The sequence below is a fragment of the Megascapheus bottae genome, chromosome 20, assembly GCF_031878675.1.
Source record: "Megascapheus bottae isolate mThoBot1 chromosome 20, mThoBot2.hap1, whole genome shotgun sequence".
NCBI classification, from domain to species: Eukaryota; Metazoa; Chordata; class Mammalia; order Rodentia; family Geomyidae; genus Megascapheus; species Megascapheus bottae.
In genome coordinates, this window is record NC_143528.1 from 19492756 (window position 1) to 19508068 (window position 15313).

General features: G+C 39.2%; 1 protein-coding gene across 31 annotated transcripts in view; it reads left to right on the forward strand.

The window, feature by feature from the left end:
* Sorbs2 (sorbin and SH3 domain containing 2) overlaps nucleotides 1–15313 on the forward strand; it is a 293671-nt gene that overhangs the window by 120193 nt on the left and 158165 nt on the right. For all 31 annotated transcript variants that reach the window (XM_090354066.1, XM_090354065.1, XM_090354064.1 and 28 more), the window contains one exon: nucleotides 10106–10245. The gene's annotated coding sequence lies outside the window, so the exon portion shown is untranslated. The remainder of the gene's footprint in view (nucleotides 1–10105; nucleotides 10246–15313) is intronic.

Sequence of the window (15313 nt, forward strand, 5' to 3'; positions counted from 1 at the left end):
GTACTATGCACATAGCAGAGTATATCCATAGTTCCTTCTTTCTTTTTCCTTCTTGATTTTGAGCCAGAATCTTCCCAGGTTTCCTAGATTCTTCTTTCCTCTTTGGTTGGAATGACTTGAGCCTTTGCCAGGAAATACGATTGCATCCTAGTATGCCAGTAACTAATGCACAATATGAACAGGAGAAAGGGTTTCACACAATGAGAATGATGTTGACCAGGGCATTGTTAGAAGTCTTGTTGATGTGATGCTTCATGCGTGCCTGGTGATCTGTGCATAAACTGTCACATAAACAGCATCAGATACAGTTTACAGAGAACTAAGTTTAGCCACTGGCTAGCAATACATAGATCAGCATATAATTTCCTTACCAAGACTAGTCAGAAGAAATGTATTATTAACCACACAGTAGCACACAGTGTTAATAAAAGGCCTGGAAACATTGTGTGTGTGTGTGTGTGTGTGTGTGTGTGTGTGTGTGTGTGTGTGTGTGTGCGTGTGTGTGTGTTTGTTTCTGTTTGTCTGTGTATGCACAGAACATGGTTTGTTTCATAACTACTTCAAAAGGTAAATGCAAATGATTAAGATAACAGAATTTATTAGATCCTCAAAGGAAAACCAGTGGCATGCCTCCTAAGACAATTTTTATTTGAACCAAATATGTAGCTATAAAGCAATAAACTTCAGAGAATCATCTTGGTTGGAATCAATTACTTGATGAGAACATACAGGTTTATTTTTGTTGTTATTTTCACAATAACATAATTTCCTATTTCAAAAGTTCTGATAAATACCTGAAAGAAAATGTCCTTGCATGTTGCTTAATGCCTGAGGGATTTACTTAATCACTGAGACATTCAACAAACCCATAGAGGGCAATCGCACTAGGTCAGACACAATTACAGTACCTGTGCAGGGAATCCATGGGAGAGAAAAAGAGGAGCTAGCTCCAAGGCAGGGGAGGAGAAACACACTAATCAACCCATGGTTCCAGCAAAGGTGCCTGAGTTGGAAGAGTGTGATTCTGTAAGAGTTAAATGGAGAAAACTTGACGTAGGAGGGTGGGTGAAGAAAGACCTTCCTGAGGAAGGATATACCAACTAAAGGACGAAGGATGCGGCCCATTAAGTGCTGAGTGGGAGAGGCAGAGGCTTCCAATTCCAGGGCCTTCCACTCACTGAGGCCTTGAATGTGGAACATTCCAGAGATTAACAGAAGGCCACAAAAACTGCAAGAAGTGGAACTAGAAAGTACTTACTGGAAATGGGCTGATGATATTGGGAGGCACTAGTCCAGCTGGGCCATACGTAGGCCGTCATAGAGGGCTTTCCTTATATTCTATGTTCTATTTAGCAGCAACTTTTGTACATGTTCAACTCAAATAGAATATAAATTCCAAGAAAGGGTAAATCACAGATGTGTGTTTTTTGAGATCCTTTTTTTAAAATTTTTTTATTGTAATTAATAGAAGGGTTACAGTTATATTCACCAGATAGAGAGTGCATTACTTCACATACAGTGATGCCCCTTCTCATGTTTTTGTCCCCATTTTCTTCCCCCTTCTCTTGTTTTCCCTCTTCAAAAGGGTAAGTCATAGTTCTTTAAATAGCAGAGATACTTTTGAAATGCATAGAGAATTCAGGTAATGGGTTTAAAAACCATGATGTTTTAACTAGAAAGTTGAGTTTTAACAAACATCTACCCAGTTTTTTCTACATAGCTACTGGAATTTTTGATAACAGGTAGACATTCCACTGAAGGTTTTTACCTTCCTTGGTAAAGTCTAGTCTTAGATGTCATTACTTTAAACGTGGGGAAAACCATTCTCTAAAAGATTACTGTCAAAAACTGAACAGTAGAAGTAACCAGACATATGATTTGGCAACTTTCAAGTGATTACACTAGTAGATGAAATTATGGGTACATCAAATATAATGTCTATGAGCTCAGATAAAAACATAGATGTGGGCCAGGAGTGTGGCCAAATGGTAGAGTGCTTACCTAGCATGTAGGAAGGCCCAGGTTCAATTCCTCGGTATCATATACATAGGAAAAGCCAGAAGAAGTGCTGTGGCCCAACTGGTAAAGCACTAGTCTTGAGAAAAAACCAAGGACAGTGCACAGGCCTTGAGTTCAAGCAGCAGGACTGGTACAAAAAAAAAGGCACATAGATGTTTGAGGGTATCTAGCATTGATATTCTAGTTCCGCTGGAGCCTCTGAGCTCTGGTCTTTGGCTTCTCCACTCAGCACATTTGTGATTCTGGTCACATACAATGACACCAGGTTATCCCAAGGATATCCCAAGGATAACCTGGTAGGTGCTTAGTGCATGATGCTACCAACTATCCTTAGTCCTTGTGTGTGATTTGCTTTCTGAATATGGTTGAAGCAAGCAAGTATACAAGGATTCTTGTTTCATAATAGTTGTCTGCCTCAGGTCGAAACTTTCTTAATAAGGACCAAGAATCACAACAAATCAGAGAAAGGCTGGATAAGTGGGACTGCATTAAACTGCGGAGCTTTTGTATGGCAAAGGACATAGCTAGTAAATTAAATAGGAAGCCTACAGAGTGGGAGAAGATCTTCACCAACCAAACAATGGATAAAGGCCTCATATCTAAAATATATCAACAACTCAAAAAATTGAATCACTCCAAAACTAACCTCCAAAGTAACAACCATCCCATTAAAAAATGGGCCAAAGACTTAAAGAGAGTCTTCTCTGAAGAAGAAACAAAAATGGCCTATAGACACATGAAGAAATGCTCAACATCTCTGGTCATAAAAGAAATGCAAATCAAAACAACTCTAAGATTCCACCTCACTCCAGTTAGAATGGCCAGGATCAGGAAAATGAATAATAACAGATGCTGGAGGGGATGTGGCCAGGAGGGATCACTACTACACTGTTGGTGGGAGTGCAAACTCGTTCAACCACTATGGAAAGCAGTGTGGCAGTGCCTTAAAAGGCTAAACATACAACTCCCCTATGACCCAGCAATTCCACTACTTGGCATTTACCCAACCATCCAGAAACTAGGGCATACTAAATCCACTAGCACAACAATGTTCATTGAAGCACTATTCACCATAGCAAAGATATGGAACCAACCTAGATGTCCCTCAATTGAAGAGTGGATCAACAAGTTGTGGTATTTGTACACAATGGAATTCTATGCTGCTGTCAGAAAGAATGACATTGCCCCATTTGTAAGGAAATGGAAAGACTTAGAAAAAATCATATTTAGTGAAGTAAGCCAGACTCAATGGTTTCCCTCATTTGTCATAATCAGTAGAAACCTTGGGCTCTATCAGCAGAGATCTGCAATAGAGCAAAATCCTGATACATAAGGCCATATAGTATGAAGCTAATTGAAAGGACCTCCAGGATATTGAAACAAAAGCCATATAACGAACGATTGTTGTCCTTAATGTACTATGTTGTCTCTCATCTCCTTTGCTGTCCCTTGGTCATCTCATATTGTTACAGTATCTCACTTTGTTATCTGATATATTGAATTTAGTTGTACTTGGTTATTTGAAATTTGATAGGGAAGGGGGGAAAACCAAGACGGGTGGGGGGTGTGGGGGGGAGGGTAATGGGTACCAAGACATGGTACCCAAGACAGGGTATCAATGTATGTGAATTAATGCACCTTCTATCTGGCAAATATCATGTAACCCTTTTACTAATTACAATAAAAAATTAAAAAAAATAGTTGTCTGCCTCATTTTGCATGTCTGATCTCAGTGGTCCACCCTTTCCTTTAACCAGAGTTATCTGCTTTCAGTAATCTCCATCCTGTGGGACTGACTTATTACCTATCCAGTACATCTTTGAAACTCCTGCCTGGGCTTTCAGGCAGTTCTGCTGCCTGTCCTTCAGCATTAAAACGTTTTCATTGGGAGAATGACGCATTGTTCTCCTGGAAGATTAGACAATGCTGCTGAACTGACATGGGCTACAAAAGATTTCAAACATTTACAGCACAATTCACTTTTCAAAGGACTTTGGGAGGAAAAAAAATATACTCTTGAAAACAATATTCATGGGAAAACAACATCCCCTTCCTTCCTACTGAGATCCTCTGGAATTATAGGAAACGATGATGAATCAATGGAGAATTCTGAGTTCTCCTGGGAAAAAATATGCAGCATTCAGAAAGTCTCAAATACAAATATATACATATATCCACATATGTGTGTGTTTGTGTGCATTCGAGTCATTGTGGTATGTGTAATTAATTCCTAACTTAGCTATATTTGAAAATCTACATATTATTCAAATATATTGTTGTTATCTAACATGAATAAAGCATGGTGAAATGACAGGCTTTATTTTGGCCCAGTTAACAAGTTTTTAATCATCATAACAACTCACAAAGATGGAACCTATTACAGAGGAGGAACCTGAGGCAAGAAGAGGATAAATGGGCCAAAGTCAGATGTAAGCAACAGAACCAACATCTAGGCCTAGCATCCTGGCTCCAGACTGCTTTGAACTATTACAATTCTCTAAAAGTTTGAAGCTGAGGGTTGAGGGTTGGTGGTTTAAGCCTGTTACCCTACCTATTCAGGAGGATCTAAGTAGTAAGATTTGAAGATCTTAGTTCAAATTCAGAAGAAAAGACAACTAGACAATATCTCCAATTATTCAGCAAAAGGATTGAACTGGAGATGTGGCTTAAGTTGTAGAATGCCATCTGTGAGTAAAAAAAGGCAAGTGAGAATGCAAGTTCCTGAGTTCAAGCTCCAGGAGCAGCACATTTTCTTTTTTCGGGAAAGAAATGAAACTACAGAGGCTTCCCAACATACAGAATTGGCAGGTAGTTTTTGGTTTTGGTCTCAGCACTAGGGAATAAACCAGAGGCTGGAGCCTCTGAATTGTATGTTTTAGATGTCACTGATATAGAACCCAGATACTTCTTTCAGTGAGGATTGACTTTGAATAAGCATTGTAGGGCACCATCTTATGAAACGCTCTGGAATCTCTTGATAATGTGAGGAATTATTTGACAAGTATGTGTATTTTTTAAAGGGTGAAACAGAGGTACAATACAGAATAACAGAAGAAGCCTGAGTATAGTGGCTTGTGACTATAATCTCAGATACTTAGGAGACAGAGACCAAGAGAACTGTACTAAATGCCATCCCAGGTAAAAAGTTAGTGACACCTCATCTCAACAAAAAGTTCTGGATGTAATTATTCTAATAACCCCAGATGCAGAGGAGGCATAGAATCTGCCCCTCAGAGGGACAAATGGTTGTTTTCTGTTGGGCTTTACTATCCACAAATCTCTCCATGCTTGCTTACACATTGGAATGACCCAGCTGTCTGTAAGACTGATGAAATAAAACATTTTAGAGATAGTCTTTATTACTGAGGTTTTGTTTGTTTGTTTGTTGTTGCTAGTCGTGGGGCTTGAACTCAGGGCCTGAACAGTGTCCTTGGGTTTTTCTCAAGGCTAGCACTCTGCCACTTGAGCCACAGCACCACTTCCAGCTTTTTCTATGTATGTGGTACCAAGGAGTCAAACCTGGGTCTTCATGCATGCTAGGCAAGTACTCTTACCACTAGGCCAAACACCCGGCCCCTATTACTGAGGAATTGTGGTTGTGCTTATAGTCACAACTATATGGGTCACGAAGGTAGTTGGATTGTGATTCAAGGCTGGCCCCGGTTTAAAAAAACAAGTGAGACTCTATCTGAAAAATCAGTAAAGTGGAGAAAGACTCAAGAAAAGGCATGGCTCACGTGATAGATCAGCTGCCTAGCAATGTAAGACCTAGAGTGTAATCTCAAGAAATTTTTAAAAAGACAAAGAAAGAAAGAAAGAAAGAAAGAAAGAAAGAAAGAAAGAAAGAAAGAAAGGAAGAAAGAGAGAGAGAGAGAAAGTAAGGAAGGAAAGAAGGAAGAAAGGAGGGAGGGAGGGAGGGAGGGAGGGAGGGAGGGAGGGAGGGAGGGAGGGAGAGAAAAGGAAACACAATGAGAAACACATGTAACTATTAAAATTCCTAGTAGTGACAGTTTAGGAAGCAAAAGGACAGGTAAAATAAATTTGAAGAAAACATTACTTAAACCCCAGATGTACAAAATATTAGCATGTGAATATGTAATCAATATAGAATAAATGTGATGCAATCCAGTATGCATTCGCTATTTATGTAAACATCTCCCACTAGGCATGTTTTAGACCCTCAATAACTGCATGTAGCTACTGTCGTTTTGGACAGCCAGAACAAAAGTAACAGACTCCATGGTTCCCCTCGTTTATAATAATTAGTATGCGCCTAGGATTTTCCTAGCAGAGGATCACAATAGCTCAGTAGCTACGTACATATGACACATATAAAATGATGCTAAGTGAAATGAACTCCAGGATATGGATACAATAAGTTTGCTTTGTGGTTGTTGTTTATAATGTACTATGTGATGTTATTTCTTTCTCCCCCACTAAGTATTATCCCTTGTTGTCACTGTATCTGATTTTGGTACATGGTGTATATTGCATATACATTTATTTGAATTAGGGAAGGGAAGGCAAACAACAAAATGATGAGACAAAAGACAAAAGGGTGAACCAATGTAGCAAGACAATATGTTGGAAATGAACTTGACAACTTGGTAGGGGGTGCAGGGAGGGAAAGAGGGAGAAAAACGTGGCAGGGGTAACAAAGTCCAAATGAGAGACGTATTCACTACCTTACATATCTAACTGTAACCCCTCTGTACCTCACCCTGACAATAAAATTTTTTAAATTTTAAAAAGTGATTATTACACTAACTTGGATCACATGCTAGATGGACAGCCAAGTTTACTCAAGCATTGTCTGTGTATCTTTTAGATAAACCGTACACAGGCATTGTTAACTTCACTTATGCCTCTCTAATGTTTCACCAACCTAAGGAGCTCACTCCAACATGATACCTTGAGTTCTTTCCAGTTTATTTATTTGTTCATAAAAGAAAAAGAAGGGAGGAGAGAAAACATAGAAACAAAAAAAGATTCAAAACTATTAGTGGCATTTGGAAAGACCTTGGTTAAGTGTAAACAACGAAGCAAGTGGAAGCAAAAGAATTTATTGTCCTCTAACACTTAAAAAATCTGCAGAACATCCAACTCACACTCTTTGTGACATCAGAGCTGTTGTGCTTGAAAGCTGCCTGTGCTTGAATGGATACTAGGATCCTTGGGAGAAAAGGAGGAGACTTTAGTGGGAAATGTGCAGGGCAGGGTTTATTTCCTTATTTGTTTTGGATTTTGACCTCAAAGCCTTGAGCTTGCTTGGCTGGCTTGTTCAGCTGCTAACTCTACCACTTGAAAAATGCCTCTAACTCAAGTTTTTGTTTGTTTGTTTGTTTGTTTTGTGGGTCATGGGGCTTGAACTTGGCCTGGGCACTGTCCCTGAGCTCTACAGCTCAAGGTTATTGTCCCACCCTTGAGCCAAGCCCCACTTCCCATTTTCTACAGCCTAATTGGAGATAAGAGTCTCAGGTTCTTTTGTGTCCCGGCCTTTGAACCTTGATCCTCAGATCTCAGCCTCCAGAGTAGCTACGATTGTAGGCCTGAGCCAGCGCACCAGGCACTCCAACTCAGTTTTTTGTTGCTTGGTTTTTGTTATTGTTGTTGTTGCTGTTTGTTTGTTTGTTTTTCCACAGAGTTTCTCCGGTTTTTCTGTCCAGTCCAGCCTAGAACCTCAATATGAGCTTTATGAGTAGCTAGAAGTGTGTCACCAGTGCCTAGCAGGACTCATTCTGAATGGAAACAGCTAGCAGGCTCCAGCGCTGGCTTTTTGCAATTTTGTAGGCTTCCCTCAGGATTTCTGTGGTGAGCAGCCAGTCTGGAATTAAAGTGATCATTAATTTAGGAGTCGCATAGTTGATCTTTGTTTCTTTAATATCCAAAGTTTCTCAAGGAATGCCAATTTTTACATGTTTTTCTTTTGTTTTGTGTAATATTACAGGGAGGCAAACAAAAAAATTCTAACTTGTCTAATTGAGAATAGATTTCCAGACTTATGTCAGAGTCACCATTCATCAAGTAAAACAAGTATCTTATTTTAAATTGGTAGGTATTTAAGACATAATAGTGGGTAACTACTTTAAAAAAAAAACATTATTCTACAGTAATTTTTCTTTTTCTTTCTTTCTTTCTTTTTTTTTTTTTGCCAGTCTTGGGTTTGGGCTCAGGGCCTGAGCACTGTCCTAGGACTTTCTCAAGGCTAGAGCCCTACCACTTGAGCCTCAGCACCACTTCTGGCTTTTTTCTATGTATGTGGTACCGGGAATCGAACCCAGGTATCCGTGCATGCTAGGCAAGCACTCTACCACTAGGCCAAAATCCCTGCCCCCCTACAGTAATTTTTCTATAGTTTATATTCTACAATATTGTATATGGCTGAGGAAGTTTTGATAAAGTTAACTTTTGATAAAATCCTGATTAACAATTTCAAACCTAAATTGTAGTTCTTTGATTTAACTGAAATATCTGCAGGCTTAATGTAAAGTGGTACTAAGATGAAGAATAATATAATACTTAAAGTAGTCACATGAGATTTCCCCCTTTTATGTCATCTCTGATCTTTATTATTTTCTATAACAAGTCCTAGTGTCTTGATATAAAGAATTGGACTTTACATAAGCATTAGGAATTATTCCTCATAATATGAGCTATGAAAATATGGACATTTTGTACTAAATTAGGATTGGCAGAGAGGAAAAACGATTCATATGACTGGCATAAATCTTTTAGAAAATCATTCAAGGGACCAGGCACCCTCCTGTAATTCTAGCTACTCTGGAAGCTAAGCTTTAAGGATCACCGTTCAAAGTCAACCTGCGCAGGAAAAAAAAATCTATGAGACTCTTACTTCCATTTAACCACCATAAAGGCTGGAAATGAAACCGTGGTTTAAGTGGTAGAGTACCAGCCTTGAGCAAAAAATGAAAAAAATAAATAAAAAACCAAAAAATATTCAGGAACAGCACCCAGACTCTGATTTCAAGCCCTGGGACCAGCATACACAGAAAAAGTAAAACTATTGAAGGATTGATTTCCTTTCAGGTAACTGCTACTTCTCCTTTTTAGTAGTACAATAGAAGCATATGACACCAGTGCGATCTCAGCCTTGAGCTGGCAGGATCTGAGGACTGGAAAATGTCACAAATTCTGTTTTTATTTATTCTTACTGCATGTGTATGCTGTACGACTGCAGGCCAGGACATCATTTATTCTGTCCATCACTGTCTTCTCTGGAACAGAGGGAGTACAGAAGCACTTGCCTCAGAGAGATTCTGTGAACAAATGAATGAATGCAACATCTGTATCTTAGTAGCTAGTTCTAGAAACAGAATAAAAGTTCAGAGTTTGCCAATCAATGTTGGCTCCAATCTGAATTATTTCTTCATTCGGCTGGGAAATAACAGCCGAGGACATCAGCGTCTGTCTGTGACATGTCAGTGAATGGTCTGCTGGCCTCTGCCAGTAGATAAGAAATGTCAACAGCTCACCCCTGTAGCTTTCCAAAATAGCATACTTGATGAAACTAGAAATTTCATTACATGCTAGAAAGAAACCATTTGTCTTCAGTCCTCAGAAGAATAGGATAACAAACTTATATCTCTTCCTAAGAGATCAAAAATGTAGTTTCAAAACCCACATAAGAAAGCAACAATTTGAAGAAAACAAATCTCCCTCTTCATAAGCTGTAGCATCTGATTTTTCAACAGATCAGGTATATGGCTTTGAAAATTGTAATGTAGCAAGGTATTGTGTTTCTTTAAGAATAAAGAAGAGTGTGTGTGTGTGTGTGTGTGTGTGTGTGTGTGTGTGTGTGTGTGTGTTTTCAATAGGACTAGCAGTGGCCTTCAAAATTTACATGAATGTTTGTACAATGAACTGAGTTGTTGTGGGTTTCCTGGTTTATGTTGTTCCCCCCCCCAGTGGGGGTGGGGAGAGGTGGGGAGGGCGGTATTTTCAACCCGTGCTCTGTGAATTCTGGAAATAGCTCCAAAGCTCCCAGAACAGAAGCGCCACCCAACAGCTGGGATTCTTCTCTCTGGCTCATTTGCCTTCTCTTCTGCCCTCTTCTTTTCCCCTTCAGACACTTGGATTGGACTTAATCTCAAACCTCTGGAGTTCAAGACCTTTTTAAAAGGGCTAAATAAACACTCTCTACGTGTAAAAGGCCACCAACTCCTGCTTCCTCTGTGTAGATCAACTGTGAAGCTCAGCTGCCAGCAGGTAAGGTTTTCATTCTTGGCTCACTGAATTGTTTTCTGATATGTTCTGACCCTTGTTTTCAAAGGAACTTCTTTAGTATAAAAATAAAGGGAGGTTAGGAGAAACTCCCAGAGAAAAATACTGGGTTCCAAGAGCCAGCAACAGCATACGAGCATTTGTATGGCTCTAATTTTAAACTTTGCCTAAAGTTGTCTGTGAGACAGACCTGGCTGTAGCTAGTTTAATGTTGGGTAGGAGCTCTTATTAAGCCTGATTACCACAACAGGAGGACACACTGTCAGACATTATAATTTTGTTGTTTAGACTGCTGTCTTATTTTTAACTTTCTGGGGGCATTAAAAAAAAAAAGCAGGAAAGAGATTCAATCACCTGGGTGAAGAAAATATATTAGTAATGATTCTCTCCGGTCAACTAAGTGACTGCAAACATTGATGTCTTTCATCCTTGTCTAGTTCGTGCAAGTGTGGAATTAGCAAAGTTATGTTTCTGGTTGTTGTTGTCATATATCCTTAGACTATATTAGGGGATCCACCAAAATTATTTGGGGTCGTTTTCTGAGTCATCCCTTTTCTCCTTATATACTTGCACTGGACACTTCACAAAGTACTTTGATCTGTGGACTTTAACTTCAAGCATAACATTTACTTTGTGTTTACTAGGTTTAGTAAAAAGTGTATGTGTGTGTGTGTGTGTGTGTGTGTGTGTGTGTGTGTATGCGTGCATGTGTGCACACATTCACGTGCCTGTGGGTGGTGCTTTGATAGTGTTTTCTTCAAGTAACTTATTGGGATTTTATTTTCCTCACTGGTATATCTTAGATTTTATTCTTAAAGGAACCCCCAAGAGAAAGAGAACAGTTTTCTGGCAAAGTTCTTTCAGTGTGTAGACACTCCAACAAATCGAATGCTCCTCTCCAAAGCAGATGTTTGAAGCAGGCAACAGCTCATGCCTGTAATCCTAGCTAAGCAAGAGGCTGAGATCTGAGTATCACCATTTGAAGGCAGCCTGGGCAAGGATGTTCATGAAACTCTTATCTCTAATTAACAACCAAGCAGTTAGAAATGGAACTGTGGCTCAAGTAGTAGAGCTCCAATCTCAAGCAAAAGAAGGACAACTCTATATGGACACAAATACACACACACACACACACACACACACACACACACACACACTCTGTAGGCAGGCAGGCAAAAAACTGCACTAGAATCCAATTCTATTAACCTCCACTTGAGTGTCCAGCTTCCTCAAAATTGCCATTTGGCTTGGGACCTAATTGTTGCTTTTAAAAACATGAGCACTAGAACCCTTGGAGTTTAATGATTCCTTTTTCCAAACAATGTTAATGGTATCATAGACCACATTTCAGAGGAAAACACACATTTAAACATATGGTGATCTTCTGAGTAGCAAAAGAAAATAGAAAACAAACAAGCAAGAAGAAAAAGTTAAAAGAAAAAAAAAAAAAGGAAATTTTTCAAGGCCATAAAAAAAAACTCTTCAGTAGCCAAAAGTCTACTAGTGAAAATTTTTCTATGTGTTAATAATGAAAAATAATATATTTCCTAAAATGGACAAAAAGGTTCATTACTTGTCAATCAATCTCTGTTAAGTAGTCCTTAATTTAAAGAAAGACCCAGTGTGTTGCTACACTGTGTTGGTTTCTCTTCTCCCTCCTATCCTAAGCTCAGGTTATCTTCAGCCCAATATGAACAGTCTGATACTCACAGCCAGGGGTGACCATCCCTGAACATTCTGTGACTGTGAGGAACACAACGAGCCCATCCTAGCAGAGGACTAGAGCGATCACAGTCTACTCTCTACAACCTGCACCTAGTTAGAGAGGCAGCAAGTGGCCACACCAAAGGGGTGGAGCTAAGGAGAATCCTCTGTCATGGATCCTCTCCTCCCCTCCAACCCTCATGAGGAATACATGTGATATGAACATTAGTCTTTGGAATCATAGTAGGAAAAGAGAGAGATGTTTAATATAATTTTTGTTTCTCAAACCTGGACAATTCATTGCTACTTGCCTTCTTTATAAGGAGTAGATTCATTTATCGCATTTCTGTGCATGGTCAACTTTTTACAGCCCCAGTTATTTTAAGTAAAGTGCTTTTGTGCTTCTCAGGATCTTGGAAAGGTCTCGGATGCTCCCCTTTACTGGGCTTACCAAATAGTATCAGCTACAAATATCTCTCTAAAGACAATATAAATTTGGTTGCAAAATTACGTGGTACCAGGAAGAAATCTGTTTGGGAGATGCTAGCCTGCCATCCTATTTCCTGAGAAGCCATTGAATTGGTCCTACTTGTACCCCATTCTCCACCCTGTTTCTATTTGCCCCATAATTTCACTTTGAAATTTTGGATGGTTCGAGTGTGAAACTCAAGGTGAAGCCTAGCCAAAACCACTGAGTTTCACACAGGTTCCACATGAAAGAAGTATTCTACCCTGGCCTTGCTCGAAACTTGACCCATGTTTGCCCAAGGTTTCATGAATATCAGTGAGCCTGTGTTTGAAATCTAATCCAAAGCCAGGTGACTTCTGGCAACTTTGAGGCTTTGTTGTATGAGCACAGAAGCTGTCACACAAGGACCTTCCTTATTTCCAGAACATCTCCTGTAACTTCACGTGCACAGGCATTTTCTCCCCCTGTTTTTCCTACCGCATTTGAAAGAGAACTTGGATTCAAACATGAACTTTTGTAGCTGTGGTATTTAAGCATTGGCAAACAGGAGACTACATTTTAGATTCCTACACAGTCTCTACCACAGTGGTGTGAACATGTTGGTATAATTCAGTTGAAGGGAGGAAATCTCTGGAGAGGCATGGAATGTCTTTCTTCCCTTAAATATGCCTCTGAGCTCCTGGGAACAAATGTTAACATTTTGTGCAGCTCTGTCTGCTTGACAGTATCCCTTTTGTTGACCTTCCAAAGGTGGTGGAAAATATATTCGTGGAACAATAATAAACTTCCAGATATATTTTTTTTCCTGTTCAACTGGTATACTCCTAGGGAACACTGTAGCCATTGAAAACATTGGTACTATTACTTGTAAAGTACTGAGAATAAAGGAGAAATCAGTCTGAGTCCATTTCCCTCAAAAACAACAACAACAAAAAACTCTTGGTGATCTAAAGCTGATGTGTGAGTTAACGGTCAAATGGACACTTGTAAGGGTGTGTGTGTGTGTGTGTGTGTGTGTGTGTGTGTGTATTTTGGAAAGGAGTAAAAAAGAGAAAGGGTATGGATAAAGAAGAGATCTATAAGCTTATTTCAGCAAAATCTGTCCTATTAGAAACAAAAATAATCAAGCTCAGGATCTGAAAACATTCATTTGTTGGTCATGTAAATTTGTGTTGTCTGGATGCTGAAATCTTTTTGTATTTTCTCATTAAAGACATCAAGTCTTAGGATATCCGATACAGTGAATAATCTCCAAAGAAAAAATAAGACCATTTCGGGGAGAGAATTGCATAGTTATGGCTGAATTTACAGGTGTCTGTCTCTGCAAAGCAAGTTTTAAGGTTCAATCGCCATCATAATGCAATGGTACCCAGGAAACTAAGGTAGGGCTTGTCACTTGGTTGGAAGATTTGGGAACACATCTAAAGAGTTTTCATAAAAATGAGCTTGTGACTTCCACAGAAATGTAAACAGAGTCAATTCAGTCAGACAAATTTATGATGAAATTAAATTGTCACCTGAGTCACATCTGTGCAGCATTTTACTGGCTAATTGGAGAGTTGGGGTTTTTCTTCTCAGGTTGGTTTCACACATCAGTCCTCATATCTCAGCCTCTTAAATATCAAGGATTTCAGGTGTTAGCCACCCAAACCCAGCTTTTCTTTGTTTTAAACTAGTGTCCTTCTTTCTGTGTTGGGATCCTGTCCAGTCATATTACATTACTCACCAAGTTTCCTTCGGTTCCTCTTAGCTGTGACAGTTTCCTTTCCTTGTTTTGGATGACCTTGACAGTTTTTAAGTATGCTGTGTCAAATCCTTCTGAAATTTGCCACTGAGATTTCTCAGATAATTTTCTTTTAATTAAACTGAGGTTGCAGGCTAGAGACAGGAAAACGAGAGAGGGAAAGTGCCATTCTCATCATATAATAATCCAAGACATAGTGTCCACAGGATATATGACTTCCACATCTTTGATCACCTGCATGAGGTAGTATTTGATTGGCTTCACTACTGACCAGGTGTCTTTCCTTCCCTTTTCCTTAATGAGCACACAGATCTACAGAGCTCACATGTGAGAAGTCTGACAGTTACATCCTTTTACCTTGCAGAGTTCCCACATTAATTCTGGACTTTTACATAAGGGATAGTTGTCTATTCTCCATTGTCATAAAGGCAATCATTTGTTCATCTTGTTCAGGAGTATTTATTTAGACTTTGGGTTATATTCCTACAATTACCTTGTAGCTCAGACTCCTCCAACTTAGGCTTTGGGCATCTCCTGACTGAGGGGTCTTTTGGGCATTTTCCCATCCCTGTGAGATTCTCCTTCTACCACTACAAGATGCTTCAGGCTCATTTGCTTGTATTCCCAATTCTTATCCTAAAATCAGCTATATTACCTCAAAGAGCTCTGCTTCCTTCTGTTGAACATGGTGTCACTAATCAAGACAGGGACACTCATTTTAACTTTCCCTACTCCACCGAAAGAAAAGCATAAACCAGAAAATAGTGGGGATTACAGAGAAACGTCTGGGTATACCAGTGGCATAATGAAGCAAAGGTAATGAACAAGCAACTCAACAAATTTTAAATTGAAAATGATACTCCTATGAAAAGCAGTTTAGCACCCCAAAGAATATTCATTTCTTATTCTCAGGATGCATTTTCAAAAAGATTGAATTTGTCTCACTAGGAAAATAGATACCTTTAGAGTCAGCATGTGCTTTTTTAAAGCATTTCATTTGGTTTCTTTGACGTATGAATATACTAGTCCAAGTACAACTTAATTCTAGTGGAGTTCTCAGTCTCGACAGGCATTCAGCCCGGTGGTACTGCTTTCATTCAATTTTGCAAACCTAAGAAATGTGCTTTGTTTCAAAT